At 52.4% G+C, this 14,396-nt stretch overlaps 1 long non-coding RNA gene across 1 annotated transcript in view; it reads right to left on the bottom strand.

Annotated features, from left to right (window-relative positions):
- Positions 1–10,381, bottom strand: part of LOC137142979 (uncharacterized) — a 64,753-nt gene extending 54,372 nt beyond the window's left edge. The window contains exon 1 of the long non-coding RNA XR_010917066.1: positions 10,037–10,381. This is a non-coding gene — a long non-coding RNA (uncharacterized lncRNA). The remainder of the gene's footprint in view (positions 1–10,036) is intronic.
- Between the last annotated feature and the right edge of the window lie 4,015 nt (positions 10,382–14,396).

The raw sequence follows: 14,396 nt of genomic DNA, 5'->3' as shown, positions 1-14,396 counted from the left end.
ACCTCAGAGACAGCTGGGCATAAAATAATCCCCTTTGTTTTATACGTTAGTCCGTGATGAAACTGGTGCATGTTCTTGTTACTGTCGGGTGGGACTTTTCAGTCATTTGATATGAATCTCTGAGAGCTCTCTGCAAGGCCTGGGTTGGTAGTTGAAGCTTCCCATTAATCCTGGGGAGTTTATTTTCTCCTCGGTGTCGCCTGCAGCATTTGTAAACTCTGTCGGATTAGCAACTGTGGCTCAGGGAGTATACGGGCCATGCTCTCTCTCTCTGCAGGAAGTGGTGTGCTCTGCCTGCAGACTGATGCAGCTTGCCTACCCTGCAATAGCTCCACTGCACAAAAAATGAGAAACTCCGCAGGGGAATGAGGCACCTGAAGGACACTGAAACCCCCAATGGGGCCTCCCTGCAAGCTACGGTCTCAGCTGGATGGCGGAAGGGTTCTTAGGCAAGTTAAGAGACACCCCAGAAAGCAGCTGCTCTAGCCACTGGCCCTAGCACAGAAGAGCTCCCAAAGGTACCCGTAGGCAACAAGGAAGCCTGGTTCTCATTGTAGGACCCTCAAATAATTTGGTGCCCTTCCTCCTGGCCCCATCCCCTCTCCATAAGAACTTAGAAGGTGACCCCTTGCCCCACATTGGTTATGAATCCCAGACAACCCATTCACTCCCATTGCACAGTCATGGACACTGGGTCCTCTCTACTCCAGTCATAGACGCCCACACTGACACACAACTCTGCCCACTCCACTCACAGCCAACCATCTCTCTATCTCCACGGAGGCAAACACAAAATACTAAGTAGCTGCTTGGTCAGTGAGCACCATCCGCCCTGTGCTCTGAATGAGGCAGGCTCCCATGGAAAAAGTAGTATTTGATCATGTAATTAAAGATGGTATCCTAATGCATATACACAAGGGGGGCAAATTAAGGAGACACAGGCAACCTTAATTCTGGTATTTCCTAACTTCTGCAAGCTTGACTTTGCAACTTTGATGTTCCTTTAAGATAGTTTTGCACAAGTGTGCCTCTGTGTGTGTGTGTGCGAGCGAGAGTGTGAGACAGAATGAGCCTCGGTTTTAAAGCAAATTGAAAAAAAGAGAAATTCCATCAGGAGGAATCATATTGGCACCCACATGGTTCATCAGCAGGCTTGGAACCTATAGAGCCATTGGGCAGGCCTCAGTTGAACTAACAGAGGAACGGGCAGCACTAGTGGGTTGTTATCCTCGGTATGGACAAGCACTAGTGGGCTATGAGACACACACTTTGACAGTGGGTTTCACAGATGTTTGCTGACAGCAGAGGAATGGTGAGAGGCAGGAATACTGGTTCCATTCCAGGCTTTGGAGGGGAAAGTCCTCTAGTGGTTACAGAACCTTCTGCCCTATTTCCTCCAAGTCTGAGCCCTTCTGCACCATCCCCTCCAGCCCATCAGCTGCCCAATCCCAGCCTCCCCACTGTATTAGGCTGAAATGATCGGCCATGGTCAATGTTGTTTTTAGCTCCTCAGCCCTGTCTTGCCCACGCCTCCCTTGTCCCAATCTACTCCCTCCTCTGTCACTCTCCCCTCCCCAACCCAAGTCTAGTTATTGTCCCTTCTGTATTCAGGTGAGACCACTTCCTTCTCTGTGCTGGCCGAGCACCAGCAGGGTCACATTGAGAGCACAGGAGAGACAGGCTTACTGCTCTCACTTCTGGTGTCCAGACTCACCCCAGCCTGCAGCAGCTGGGAGCAGCAATCACAAGGAAATTCCTGCTCAGCTCCACTGCCCTGGGTTGGAGCATGCTCAGCTACTCTGTAGGGATGGAGCATGCTCATTGTGGACAGAATTGTCAGAGAATTGAGCTGCCAACCTCTAACATGTCTCTACTGTGCATGTGCAAACTGCAATTTTTCCAAGCTTTACAACCTGGCCACATTTAGGGGGATTTGCAAAGGGAGGGTGCCTCCCTCTGCTGAATTTCAAGTCCCTGCTCCAAAGCAAGGAGGAGTTAAAGCTGATCAAAGAAACTGTTTTTTTAACAAGGGCAAAACAACATATTTTCCTCTAATCTTGTTCTTGGAAATGGTTGAGCCATTTAGGCTGAAACTTTCCCCAAAAAAGTCAGTCTGAGGTAGACACCTGGCATGGAAAATTTCAGCCCAAGCAGTTAAAGATTGGCCAAATTATAAGCAACAGAAAACAGGGTCTTATAATGGGAAGTGTCAGGAAACCTTAAGTATAGGTGGCACTGCTATATAATAATTTGCTGAGCCAACAGTATACAACAGTGTCTGCACTGGACTGTTGGTGTGAGTGGCTCATGGTGTGTAGGACACAGCGGCATGAATGGTGCAGGTAGTGCATGGAAGTAAGGTATGGCCCCTGGCTATCGTGAGTAAAGCTAGGTGTTGGATGTTGCAGTGGGAGGAGCCCTGGTGGAGGTTTGCGTTTCAGTCCCATACACTCAGAATGTTTCGCAGTTCCGAGGCTAGTGGGTATAATGTGTAGGGTGGGTCATGGTTAGGAGGATGAGTGTCTGGATTCTTCTTGAGGAAGGGTTGGCTAGATATGGGGCATGTTGCATAAGGTCTTTGTAGTGTACATGAGTTCTTCTCTTTCTCTCTTTCTGTCCCTCCTTCCCACAGTCTCTCTCCTCAGTGGAACAGAGGCCCAAGGACACATACTTGTTGGGTTGGGTTGAAAATTAGGGGGAAAGAGAAGGCCCAGCCACTTCAGAGCCATGGAGTGCCTTATTCCCACCCTGCCCACAGAGCCCTCCCCTTGCTTCTACACTCCTTCAGCACCAGCCATGGGCCCAGCTCACTCCTTCCTTCAGCACCACATGAGGCATAGCACCTGGGGGACTGGTAGATGTGCTGCTGTTAACTCCTCACCCTCCTGCCCCCCTCTGTGTACTCCTCCCCGGGCTTCCCCAGAGGCATTCCCGGTGTAAGCTGATATGGAGGGCTGGCCTCCAGTAGCAGCTGCCCACGTCTATGCTGAGTCTGACTGGGACCCTCTCTCCCTTGCATGTTGCAGCTGACTGCCCCCAGCCCGCTGCCCCAGCCCCCTGCAGGAGGCAGACCAGCTTTCAATAGCCAGGGGGCTGGACACAAGAGAATTCAATGTGACTGGAAGATGGGGACAGCTATCCAGCAGCTTATACCCATTCATGTTTCTACAGGGAATATTTTTACCCCGCGGCATTGGGGGAGAAGAGCCAGCACGGCACATAGAGGAGTTGGTAGTGTGATGGATTCCTCCTCCCTCCACCTCAGCCCAGTCTGCTGCTCCCCACCTGCCTCTATCATGGGAGAGCAGAACTCCTTAGCCAGCTCATCCCACCCTACAGGAACCCTTCCCAGGGCTAACATCGCTGGAAGATTTGGTTGCGGGAGGGAGCTCTGCACTTAACATATGCAGATCTGGGGGTGTTTTGTGGCAGTTTCCAGTCCCGGGTTGATGGCATGTGGCTCATTCTGGAAAGAAAGAAAGACCTACAATCTCTCCTCTGCAGAGATCCTGACAGCCTTTCCGGCCTGGCACTCACACATGGGGCTCACTTTCTTTTTCATACCAGGAAATAAAACTTTTTCAGGGGGAGGGGTTGAGAGAGATGCCTGCACAAAAAGCATTTCCTTCAGCTTGCCCTACACTGTATCCCCAGGATCTCTAGCTTAAAATGACAGCTTCCTTTCTTTCCCAAACATCTGTGATTCATTTCTTCCCAAAGCCTGCAGTGAACTCAGACTCAGGGGAACGTGCCATCAAACAAAGGCTTCTGTGGAAGGGGTTATTGTGCCCTCCATCTCTTGCTTTGCTGCAGGGTCAGGTTAGAGGAGAAAACAGGCTTCTTGGGAAACACAAATATCTTGGATAATTAGACAAGATGGCAGAGAAAATGAGGAGGAGCAGATAAAACCAACTAGACTTGCCTTAATTCCATAAATCTGAACATTTCCCCTCTTCCATTTGTTTTTATTGTTTTCTGCCACTGAAAACCACTCACGATAGTTTTGCTCCCTGACAATTAAACTGCCAAATGTTCCTCCTAGCAGCTCTCTGGAGAGATCCATATTTATATACAAGGCCTACTATCAAAACGACGGTCGTTAATTGAGGAGACGGCCCAGCAAATAACACAGATGGCTTTAGTTCCGCTGGACTTCTCCATGCCATTGCTACCAAGCAAAATGCCAGCTTCCCTCCTCCCTGATGTGTGGGAAGCAGAGACTTAGAACCCTGCTGTGGGACCTCCTAAGGTGTTTGTGTGCCCGCTTGGGAAAAGGGGGTTGGGCCTGGATTCCAGCCCGTCATTGTGTGGGTGGAGAATACAAAAGAGCCCTTTGAATGAGAAGGAAAGCTGAAGAATTGATTGTTCACAAAGGCAGCCTGCAAAAAGAGTTGAGATATGCACCTACACACTCATACACGCACACAGTGCTGTGGAGACCCTCTTAGTGAAGAGCACAACAAGAAGGAAAGATTGCACTGAAAGGGGAAATGAAGGTAGAGAAGGTGCTGCCCTGGAAAACTCAGATAGTTGACCATGGAGAACAGGGAATTTATGTTTCAGCCTCTTCCTGCTAGGGCTCTGGTTTCAAAACCCAGACAAAGGTCGAAAATAAGATCCCTGGTCCCAGGGAGTCAGTGTTTCATGCCATAATGTTTATTATGCTTGTCTCTCAGCCAGCCTGGAGCCCACCTGCAGCACGCTTAAGGGCTTCATCCTGCTCTCCTTTCCACCAGCGGAAAGCAGGAGTAACCCAGTGATGTGAATGGAACTGCACCAGTGGGGAGGAAAATCAAGCCCGGACCATTCTCCATCTGGAAATGTTATCCTGGCACAATCATTATGCAAATCAGAGTGGAAAAAGCAGCAGCTTGTCTCTTCCCTCTCTCCAGCCCATCCTCAGGGAAGGTGAGGCAAGACAGTACTCAAGGTTGCTTAGCCCACTCATCAAGCTGTGAGGGTTCTACCCCCTCACTTGGGAGGCTATAGCACAGTGTAAACAATCTCATCATTACAGACCTTTCCCTGGGGCCCAGCCCCAATAGTTTTCTGCTTGATTATATCCCATTATTCCTCCTTATATCCCCTGTCTCACTCCATTAAGCCATTCAAATGACCAAAAGCCACTGGACAACCAGGAATCAACAGATTTAGGGTCTATCCTATAGAACCTGCTACAGAACCTGGGTGAGTCACTTTATTTCTCTGAGCCTCTGCTTCTCCTCCTGCCCCATCTGTCTGGTCTATTTACACAGTGAACTGTTCAGGGCAGGGTCTGTCTTTCACTAGGTGTGTGTACAGCACCTAGCACAACAGACCCTGGATCTCAGTTGGAGCATCTAGGATGTAATAGAATGATAAGATAAGATAAATATTACTACTATAATATAAATAACCTAGAGGAAGCTAGCAGGAATATTAACTCAGTTGCACTGCACAACCTGTACAATTCATGGTGCATGTTGCAGAGTCACAATAATATATCAATCTACATATTTAACTAGGAAACCAGAACTAGAAAATATTACTCTTTGTGACTAGCTGCTAATCCAGCACCCATCAACATAACATCTGGGCAGCTCCAGGCATGCATGGATTTGTTCTCACAGAATTCCTGGGCAGGAGAGAAGTACCATCTCTTTGTTTCATCCAAGGATCAAAGGCCCACATCCTCAAAGGTGTTCAGGTTCCTAACATCCATCCACTCAACACAGCTGGTCTAAAGCAGAGCTGGGAACTGGAAATAAGTCTCCTGCATCCCAGCTGGGTGCTCCAACACAATCATTGCTGTTGGGTAAGGATTGTCTTTCTTGGCTTTTCGAGACTGTAGCTGTGCCGCCTTTTCTGGTGCATTGGCCTCATATTTTGCATGTAATCGCCTTAGTATTTTTCAAAAACCAAAATACAACAACAAGAAATCTGGGTGAAATCCTGACTCCACTGAATTCACTGGGAGTTTCATAAGGGCAAAACTGGAATAGGTTTTGAAGCTGACTCTTTGCTGAGGTGAATGGGGCACGATTTGATTTCCCATCTCTACTGTTGCTACTGTTTGACTGGAGGCAGTTTTCTGTAAAACTGGGTTAAGCAGGCAGCAGAACATCTGTTTCCATTGCAATGGCTGCATCTTTGCAATGGGAACAAGAAAGAAACCCATTTTATATTCAATTCAAACTGTTGTAAGAGGCTGCAAAAATCCTGGACAGACCCTAAAATCTCAGGATCCATGTTGAGTTTAATTGTTTTACGTCCCTGATTTTCTCGAGCCCTGAAGGCTCAGGCAGTGGGATCTTTTGGAGGATTTTGCTGTGCGTGTTTCTTTGAGATACTTACATTCTCCTTCATGCACATTACTCCTCAGCAGCTTCTGCACCTGACAGCCAGAGCAGGGAGCATCTGGGATGTCATAAAGGGGGGTGGGGACTCAGAAGGCTGTGCTAAAAACTGAGACAGTAGGTGCTGTGGGTGAGAGTTTGTGCTCAATACTGTGAAGATCAGCAATAGCTGAGCTGAGGGCAGGCCTTGCAGGCATGACCAATGAATGCACAGACATACAGAGCCCAGATGTACAAGCAGGGTTGGGGGGGTCCTGCCAAAAAGAGTGAGTGCTGGCTCTCCCTCCTCCATGCCATCGAAGCGGGGAGTGGAAGGAACCTCAGCTTCCACGCCCCCAGTCTCCTCCACTGGGAGGGTAGATGAGGTCCCTCCCCTGGTGGTCCCAGTAGAGATGGACAGAAGAGTCCCATTGGCCCAACACCCTTGCCTTCTGATGTGGGAAAAAAGTGACCTGCTTCTTGACCCCTCAGTCTCCGGGGAGTTTGTGGAGAGGCAACAAGGGCCGCACAGAAGCTGCATTTATTCTACTAGGTCTAAATATTCACACATAATTACACTAATTTCAGAGGCCAGACCATAACAATACCCCCCAGGGCTCTCCCTTAGTAACTCCAGCTTTCCAAGAACACAGCTTTGCACGGCCCTCTGTGGGCTGGGAGATACGTGCTCGGCTTGACCGCTAGCTCAAGGGTGAAGGGCCATCTCACCGAAGCCTCGGAGAGATTCACCTGAGGCTTGCGCAGCTGCAATGTGCCTGCTGATCACAGCATGCTCATTCACACTCAGCTCTGAGTGCTGAGCTGCATTCTTTCTGCCCTACACATTGCCACCAGGAACAAGAACCCTGCAGTTAGTCGGAACAGACACCAGCTCCTTCTGCCACCGCTGGGCCGGCTCGGCAGGGCTGTAGGGGATGGTGCGGCCACATTGCAGAGGGAAACACAGAACCTTGAACTCAGCTCTTGGCCACAGAGGAGCCCTCCAATTCCCCCACAAGGAGCAGCGCACTATGTACAGAAGCTTGTGTCTCCACCCTGACTGCCTCATTTGCTCCTATCCTGGCGGGGAAGTGAGAGTTAATCCAGAAAGGCAGGAGCTAGAACCCTAGATTGTCGGGGTTTTTTTTTTTAAAACTGTGCTCTACTTCAAAGAGAATTATTCTGGGGCAGTCCTCTGGCCTGTGTCATGCAGGAGGTCAGACTAGCTGATCACAATGGTCCCTTCTGGCCTTGAAATCAATCAGTTTATTAACTGAACTCCTCTAGTTTTGGGGAAATCTGGGTCTGAATCCAGAGATAAATGCTGCATTTGGGCTCATCTTTCTAACGGGTGCTAGTAGAAATCCCGACTCAATACGCTCCCTCGGCTGGATTCAGATCCCAGCTTTCGAGCTCAGTCCATCTCTGTGGATGATGACACTCTTCCCCCGTTACAGGAAAAGGGAACTGGGGCCATAGACTGCAAATGGTGCAAGTGGGAATATGCCATTATGCTCCAGCTAGCGAAAGGCCCCTGTCTATTCCCAGTGGTTCTGATCTTCCCCTTTTCTTGCAGTAGAAAATACATGGAATCTTCTTCTGGAGCAGTCCCTGCTTTAGACACCACTGCACAACAACAAGAGAGATAATAATAAACCTAGCTCTGACACTTGTAATCAGTTAGGGCCTCCAGCCTGACCAAAGGAAACTCCTTCTGGGAGTAGAGATTCAGATTATTATTTTTTTTATTCTTTGCAAAGCAGTAGCACCTAGCACAGACCCAGACTCCAATGCGCTAGATGCTGTACAAACACGGAACAAGAAGTCCCTGACACAAAGAGGTTATCATTTAAGTATTAACCTGCTGCATCTCTCCTGGCTAGCTAGGCTCTGTGATATATACTTCAATCGGCCCTGGCTTGGGTTTGGGAACGGCCCCCCTCTGTCTTGTGCTGCTGATGCAAATTCATTTACCATCAAAAAGGAAGCTGTGGAGGATGAAAATGTGCAATGGGATTGTGGTAACTAACAAACAGTGTCTGACCTGTGAGCACAAGGTGCGCTGTGTCTGTCTCTTGTACAATACAGCTGAGTGGCTGTGTAAGAGACAAACGCTTTCCCTGAGACATTGCCCCTTTTCTTTTCCACAACTACCCAGTGACATCACAAACAAGTGCCAGTGGCATCAGACTGTTGCCGTGACAAAGTCCGTGATGCAATGTTGACTTCCTCGAGTATTTTAGCAGCAGGGGACACCTGTAGTGTTCCGAATCAAAGCCTGAGAACTGTCCACCAGCACGGTTCACTCTAGCAGACTCCTGTCTGGGAAAGTGAGGATCTGACTCCAAATGGCCTGGCTGAAATACTGCCTGTAAATCATGCCCAGGAGGCTCCTCAAACGAGGCACAAGGGATGAAGCTGCAGTCCTGAGAACTCCTTGAGTGTTGCAGAAACACCAGGGCCCTGGACGGGCAGCTCACTGCACAGTTATGATTAACGAGCTGTCAGAAACATCTCTGTCATGCATGTGTGCAAGGGAAACATTCTCAGCCCCCACCCAGGGCAGCCCCGCGACAGCTGTGTGCGCTCTGCCTGCTGCCTTCACTGGGGCACTCACAAGACGTGGGCACCAAATGTGAGTCGGTTAGAGAGCAGCCTTCCTCCTGCAACACCACGCTCTCCTTCTCAGGCAATTCACTCTTCACGCCCCTGCCCCCAGACTCAGCCAGCTCAGCCAGCAGCAATCCTGGACTCTAGGAGCCTGTAGCTAGGGTGGGCCTGCATGCTGGGCTTCCCAGCCAGAGGCTGGGTGGTGTTAAAGGCAGGGGCCAGAAAGGGACAGGATTTTGCCTTCTTGTTTCTCCATAATATTTAGCAACTGCCTCGGTCCTCTTTAAGAATCTGCCCCTCTCAGGCAGGAGTCAGCTAGAGAGGGACATTACACAGGGGCTTAAGTTCCCAAAAGGAAAGGGAGCAAGTGATGGACAGCTCCTTGCTGATTTCACTGGCATAGCCCCTGAGCCCACCTGAAGACCCATCCTTACACCCTCAGAACCTTTGCAAAGCAGAGCTCCTCTCCAGGGAGACAGGGAGCGTGGGGGAGAGCCCCCCAGGCAGGCAGGGAAGAGTCCCTGGAGTTGTACCCACTGCCACGCAGGAGTGGCTGTAACTTTACTGCCTGCTTGCAGGGATGCAGCCCTCTGTCCCACGTTGCTGCGGGAGGTGGAGAGGATGAGAGGGGAAGGAGACTGAAGCTCCGGCTCTTCACGGCCAGTTGCCTACCCACTCCGGCAACAATCGTGCCCATGGTTATGTGGAACGATAGGAGCCCTTCCCTGCCCATGGGGTGCGGGGGCAGATCCAGGGAGTCTGCCCCCCTCTGACCCCCGGGATGGCCTCTTCTAAACACAGAGCCTGTCTGGGGTGAGTGGTAGCCTCCTCCCAGATGCACGGCTCAGGCAAAGCCCAGCTCCCTCCCGCAGCTGCCCAAGAGTCACTGCAGGCTGGGGACAGGAACCGGAGGGGGCTGCCCGGTGGCAGAGGCGCGGTCTCTGGGCAGCCCGAGCCACACGGCGGGGGAGGGGGGACCCTGTTCATCCCCTCCGACTCCCTGCGGATCTCAGTCCCTCCCCAGCCGGGAACGGGCTCCCGGCCAGCAGCGCCAGGGCGTCCGCCGGAGCCGAAGGCGGGCGCGTTGGGGGGCACTTGGCTCCGTCTCCTACCTGGGGGCGCCGGAGCCGTCCAGGGGCTGGGATTTCACCGTGCTCGCCTCGCCTCCCACCTCGCCGTAAATCCCGGGGAGCCGCGCGCTTGTCTCTGCCTTCCCTCCCGGACCGGAGCGAGCCCCCGGCGCACTGGGGGCCCCCGGCGGCTTGGCCAGGGCGCAGAGCGCACGGAGCGGTCCCCGGCGCTCACCGCTCGCCGCCCGCCGCTCGCCACTGGCCGGCCCGCGCCCGCCGCCTCCCGAGCGCTCCCTCCGCTCCGCTCGCCGCCGAGGCCGCCCGCATCGTTGATTGGCCACTGGCTGCTGTGCGGGGCCGGCCCGCATCGCCCGCCCGCCAGCCCGCCGTCTCCAGCCTGCGCCCCCGCCGCCGCCGCCGCCCTGCCTCCCGGCAGCCCCGGCCAGGGCGCACGGCGGGGAGGGGAGGAGGGCGCGCACGTCTGGCGGGGCGAGGGGGGTCTCCGCGGCTGCCGGGGAAAAGCCCAGCAAATCAGGTGTCTGCTCAGGGGCGTGGGGACCGGGGCCTTCTCTCGCCAGCTCCTCGGGCCCGGCCTCGCCGCAGGGGCAGCCCCCAAAGTTTTCTTTACTTGCCAGCCCTGCTGGCCCCTCCTGGTGAGGGTCCCTCCCGGTGAGGGTCCCTCCCTTTAGAGCCAGACCCAGTGGATCAGGCAGGTCCCGGCGGGGTGGTGGTGGGGGCACCCTCAGTTTCCAGTCTGGACAAGTGTCCGGGAACCCCCAATGCAGCCTTTGGGGGACCCCAGGGAGGAGCCAGGGCAAGTGGCCCATGGGCGTGTGTCCAAATTAATCCAAACTCCAGCGCCTTTCAGCAGTGCCCCTTATTCCCTGCTGTGGCGTGCTGGTGAATCTGGGGAGGCACCCCCACACTCCTGTGAACTCAGGGCAGGGCAGGGCTGTGCCCGGCTGTGCCATGGACCCGCTTGTTGGCCCCCTGCCCCTGGAGAGGGGCCTGACCCCTGCGTGCGCAGAGAGCCTCCTCGCCTTGCCCACACAGGAGGGCCTGCAATGCTCCCATGCCCTTCAGTGGGTGCAGTGACACCGTCCCCATAGACAGGCGCCCCTTTTTCAAACTGTTCTATTTGGGAGGTGTCATACTCTTGACAGGAAGGGTGAGATTGGGACAGCCAGGGCTGGACCCCCTGAAAGCTCTCCCGGCCTGCTGGACTCACTCTTTAAAGAAGCTAGTAGTTGTTTGTGAATTTGCCAAGTGTCTTAATGCTCAGCAAAGGGTTAAATGGGGCAGGTGTGTAAGTGCAGCTGCAGGCACAGGGGCTGGAGCTGCCCCATGGCTGGAAGGGGTTTCCAGCATACCCAGGTTTGCAGTTTGGTTCAATGGCTCTCAGCGCCCCCTCTTCACACATTGTTTCAGGGCCCCTGGTTCCAGGGGAGCCCTGCACTGCCAGATCTCCCCTCCCAGAAGCTGCGGGACAGGGGTGTTAAAGGGAAACGGGAGACATGAGAGGAGAGTGATGGGGGAGTGGATGCTGGAGGAGAGGGTCCATATGGAAGAGTTTAAGGTGAAGATCCAGAGCTCACCAGTGACGATGGGAATATATTCATTGACTCCAATGGGCGTAGGATCAGCCTAACTGCTCCCAGCTGTCCAGCTAGACACCTTTAAATGTTTTCACGTGGCTAAAAGGCTCCCCTTCCCCCTCCTATGCTCTATCCCAGCACCGGTCCGTTTCACTCCCACTGCACTCCCTACACACTCGCACATCCTCTTGCCTCATCTTTCCTTCCATCCCTGGCCATCTCATCTCATAGATTGTTCCGGCCACTGTGATCATGTGCTTTGACCTCCTGCATACCACAGATTAGGACTTCCGCAGATTAATTCCTGCCTCGAGTCCAAGACCTGTCATTGAACTAGAGCAGATCGTTTAGAAAAACATCCAGTCTTGATTTTAAAATTGCCAGTGATGGAGAATCCACCACACGCTGAGGTAAGTTGTTCCAGTGTTTAATAACCCATTGTTAAAAAATGATGTCTTATTTCCCATCTGAATTTATCTAACTTCAGCCTCCAACCCCTGGTTCTTGTTATACCTTTATCTACTAGATTGAAGAGCCCATTATCAAATTTTTGTTACCCACGTAGATACTTACATACTGCGATCAGCTCACAACTTAACTTTCTCTTTAATAAGTGAAATACATTAAACTCCCTAAGACTTTCACTATAAGGCATGTTTTCCAATCCTCTAATTGTTCTCATGGCTCTTCTCTGGATGCGTTCCAATTTTTCAACAGCCTTCTTGAATTGTGGACACCAGAACTGGACACAGTATTCCTGTAGTGGTCGCACCAGTGCCAAGTACAGAGGTAATATAACCTCTCTGCTCCTACTCGAGATTCCCTTGTTTATATTGCCAGGGAGTGCCTAAGCCCTTTTGAGAGCTCACCTGCACTTAATTATCTGGGGAAGCAGTGACGCTCAAAAGGACTTGGATGCTGGGGGATAGAGTCCTCCATCTTGTTAATATGGCCTACATTCTTTGTTCCTAGATGTATAACTTTACATTTGCCTGTATTAAAACACATATTGTTTGCTTGCGCCCAGTGTACCAAGAAATCCAGATCTCTCTGCATCAGTAACCTGTCCTCTTCATTATTTACCACTCCCAAACTTTGTGCAGTCTGCAAACTTGATCAGTGATGATTTTATGTTTTCTTCCAGGTTGTAGCATGGGGTCCGGGCCGGCCCCACAGTTATGGCCTTTCTTCGGGCCTCAGCTCAGAGGAAGGCCTCTGCACCTTCCTACACCGGGGAATTAGCTGTGGCTATGAGTCTGGTGCCCCGGCCGTGAGGCAGGGCAGGCAGGCAGTCTATCACCCCAGCCCTCAGGCAGGGCGGGCGAGCATGGAGTCGATCGCTCTAACCCTTAAGCAGGGTGAGCAAACAGTTTAGCAGTGGGGTCGCTCTCGGGAGCGGAAGGGAGCAGGGGGCTGTCTTCAGGGTGGCTAGGAGAGAGGGGGATGAGAGGGGGACGCAGGCCCACCCATCTCCACTGCGTCCCAGCCCAGGGCCCTAGCAGTGGCAAAAGCAGTTGGCAGAGGGGCTCCCGCTGCAACACACCAACTAGGTCTCAGATTCAGCCACAAGCTATGGCTGCCCCTGGGGTACTTCCTCCACGCTGGCCCCAGTACCTGCTCCTTGGCATTGTGGGGGTATTCCGTCTGGGTTTGGCCCATCAGTCCCTCCTCATCCACGGGCAGCAATGCGGGGAGCTCCTCTTCAAGGGGCAACGCCTCTAGGTCATTTGGCATGGGGAGGGGTTCAGCAGCTGGCAGCTCCTCCAGGTCCTGTCCGTCCTTGGGGGGTATCCTCCACCCGGGGTGCTCCAGTGACTCGGCCCAGTCTCTCTGGCCGGGTTGCCTGGTCCAGCTCCGGGAAGGCCCTACCCAGTCTCCAGGCCCAGGTGGGGCTGGGGCTGGGGCTGGGGCTGGGGCTGGGGCTGGGGCTGGGGCTGGGGCTGGGGCTGGGGCTGGGGCTGGGGCTGGGGCTGGGGCTGGGGCTGGGGCTGGGGCTGGGGCTGGGGCTGGGGCTGGTCAGCAGCTCTGCTCCAGCCTAGGCCTCTGCCAGCAGGGCAGCACATCTGTCTCCAGCAACAATCCTTCACTGACTGAGCGCTGGGGCCGTGCTTTTATACCACCCCTTCCTGTGGGGGCTCCGCCCCGCTGCCGCTGATTGGGCTGGCCGGGCGGTCCTATCGTGGCCCAGTTCCCCAGTTGCTGGGCAGACTTAGCGGCTGGTCCTGGTTTGGTCCACTCAGGCTGCTCACGCCCTCCCTCAGGCTCTGATCTACACAGGTCATTGATCAAAGTATTAAATAATGTAGGGCCAAGAACTGATCCCCACTGATTCCCCATTTACAATTACATTTTCGGCCCCATCAGTTAGTCAGTTTTAATCTATTTAATGAGTTTCATGTTGAATTTGTATAGTTCTAGTTTCTTAATCAAAATGCCCCATGGTACAAAGTCAAATGCCCTGCATAAGTCTAAGTATATACATCAGCACTATTACTTTTATCAACCAAAATTGTAATCTCATAAAAAAATCAAGTTAGTTTGACATGATCTATTTTGCCATCAACCCATGCTGATTTGCATTAATTATATTACCCTCTTTTGATTCTTTATTAAGTCCCATAATAGCTATTCCATTATTTGGCCCAGGATCAGTGTCAGGTTGATAGGCTTATAATTATCTGGGTTCTCCCATTAACCCTTTTAAAATATTGGCACAACATTAGCTTTCTTCCAGTTTTCTGGAATTTCCCCAGTTTTCCAAGACTTATTGAAAATCAACATAAATAATCTAGAGAGCTCCTTGGCCA

The sequence above is a fragment of the Emydura macquarii genome, unplaced genomic scaffold (genome assembly GCF_026122565.2).
Source record: "Emydura macquarii macquarii isolate MOO-44397 ecotype Brisbane River unplaced genomic scaffold, CSIRO-AGI_Emac_v2 contig_3287, whole genome shotgun sequence".
NCBI classification, from domain to species: Eukaryota; Metazoa; Chordata; order Testudines; family Chelidae; genus Emydura; species Emydura macquarii.
This window is presented reverse-complemented; position numbering and strand designations above follow the sequence as displayed.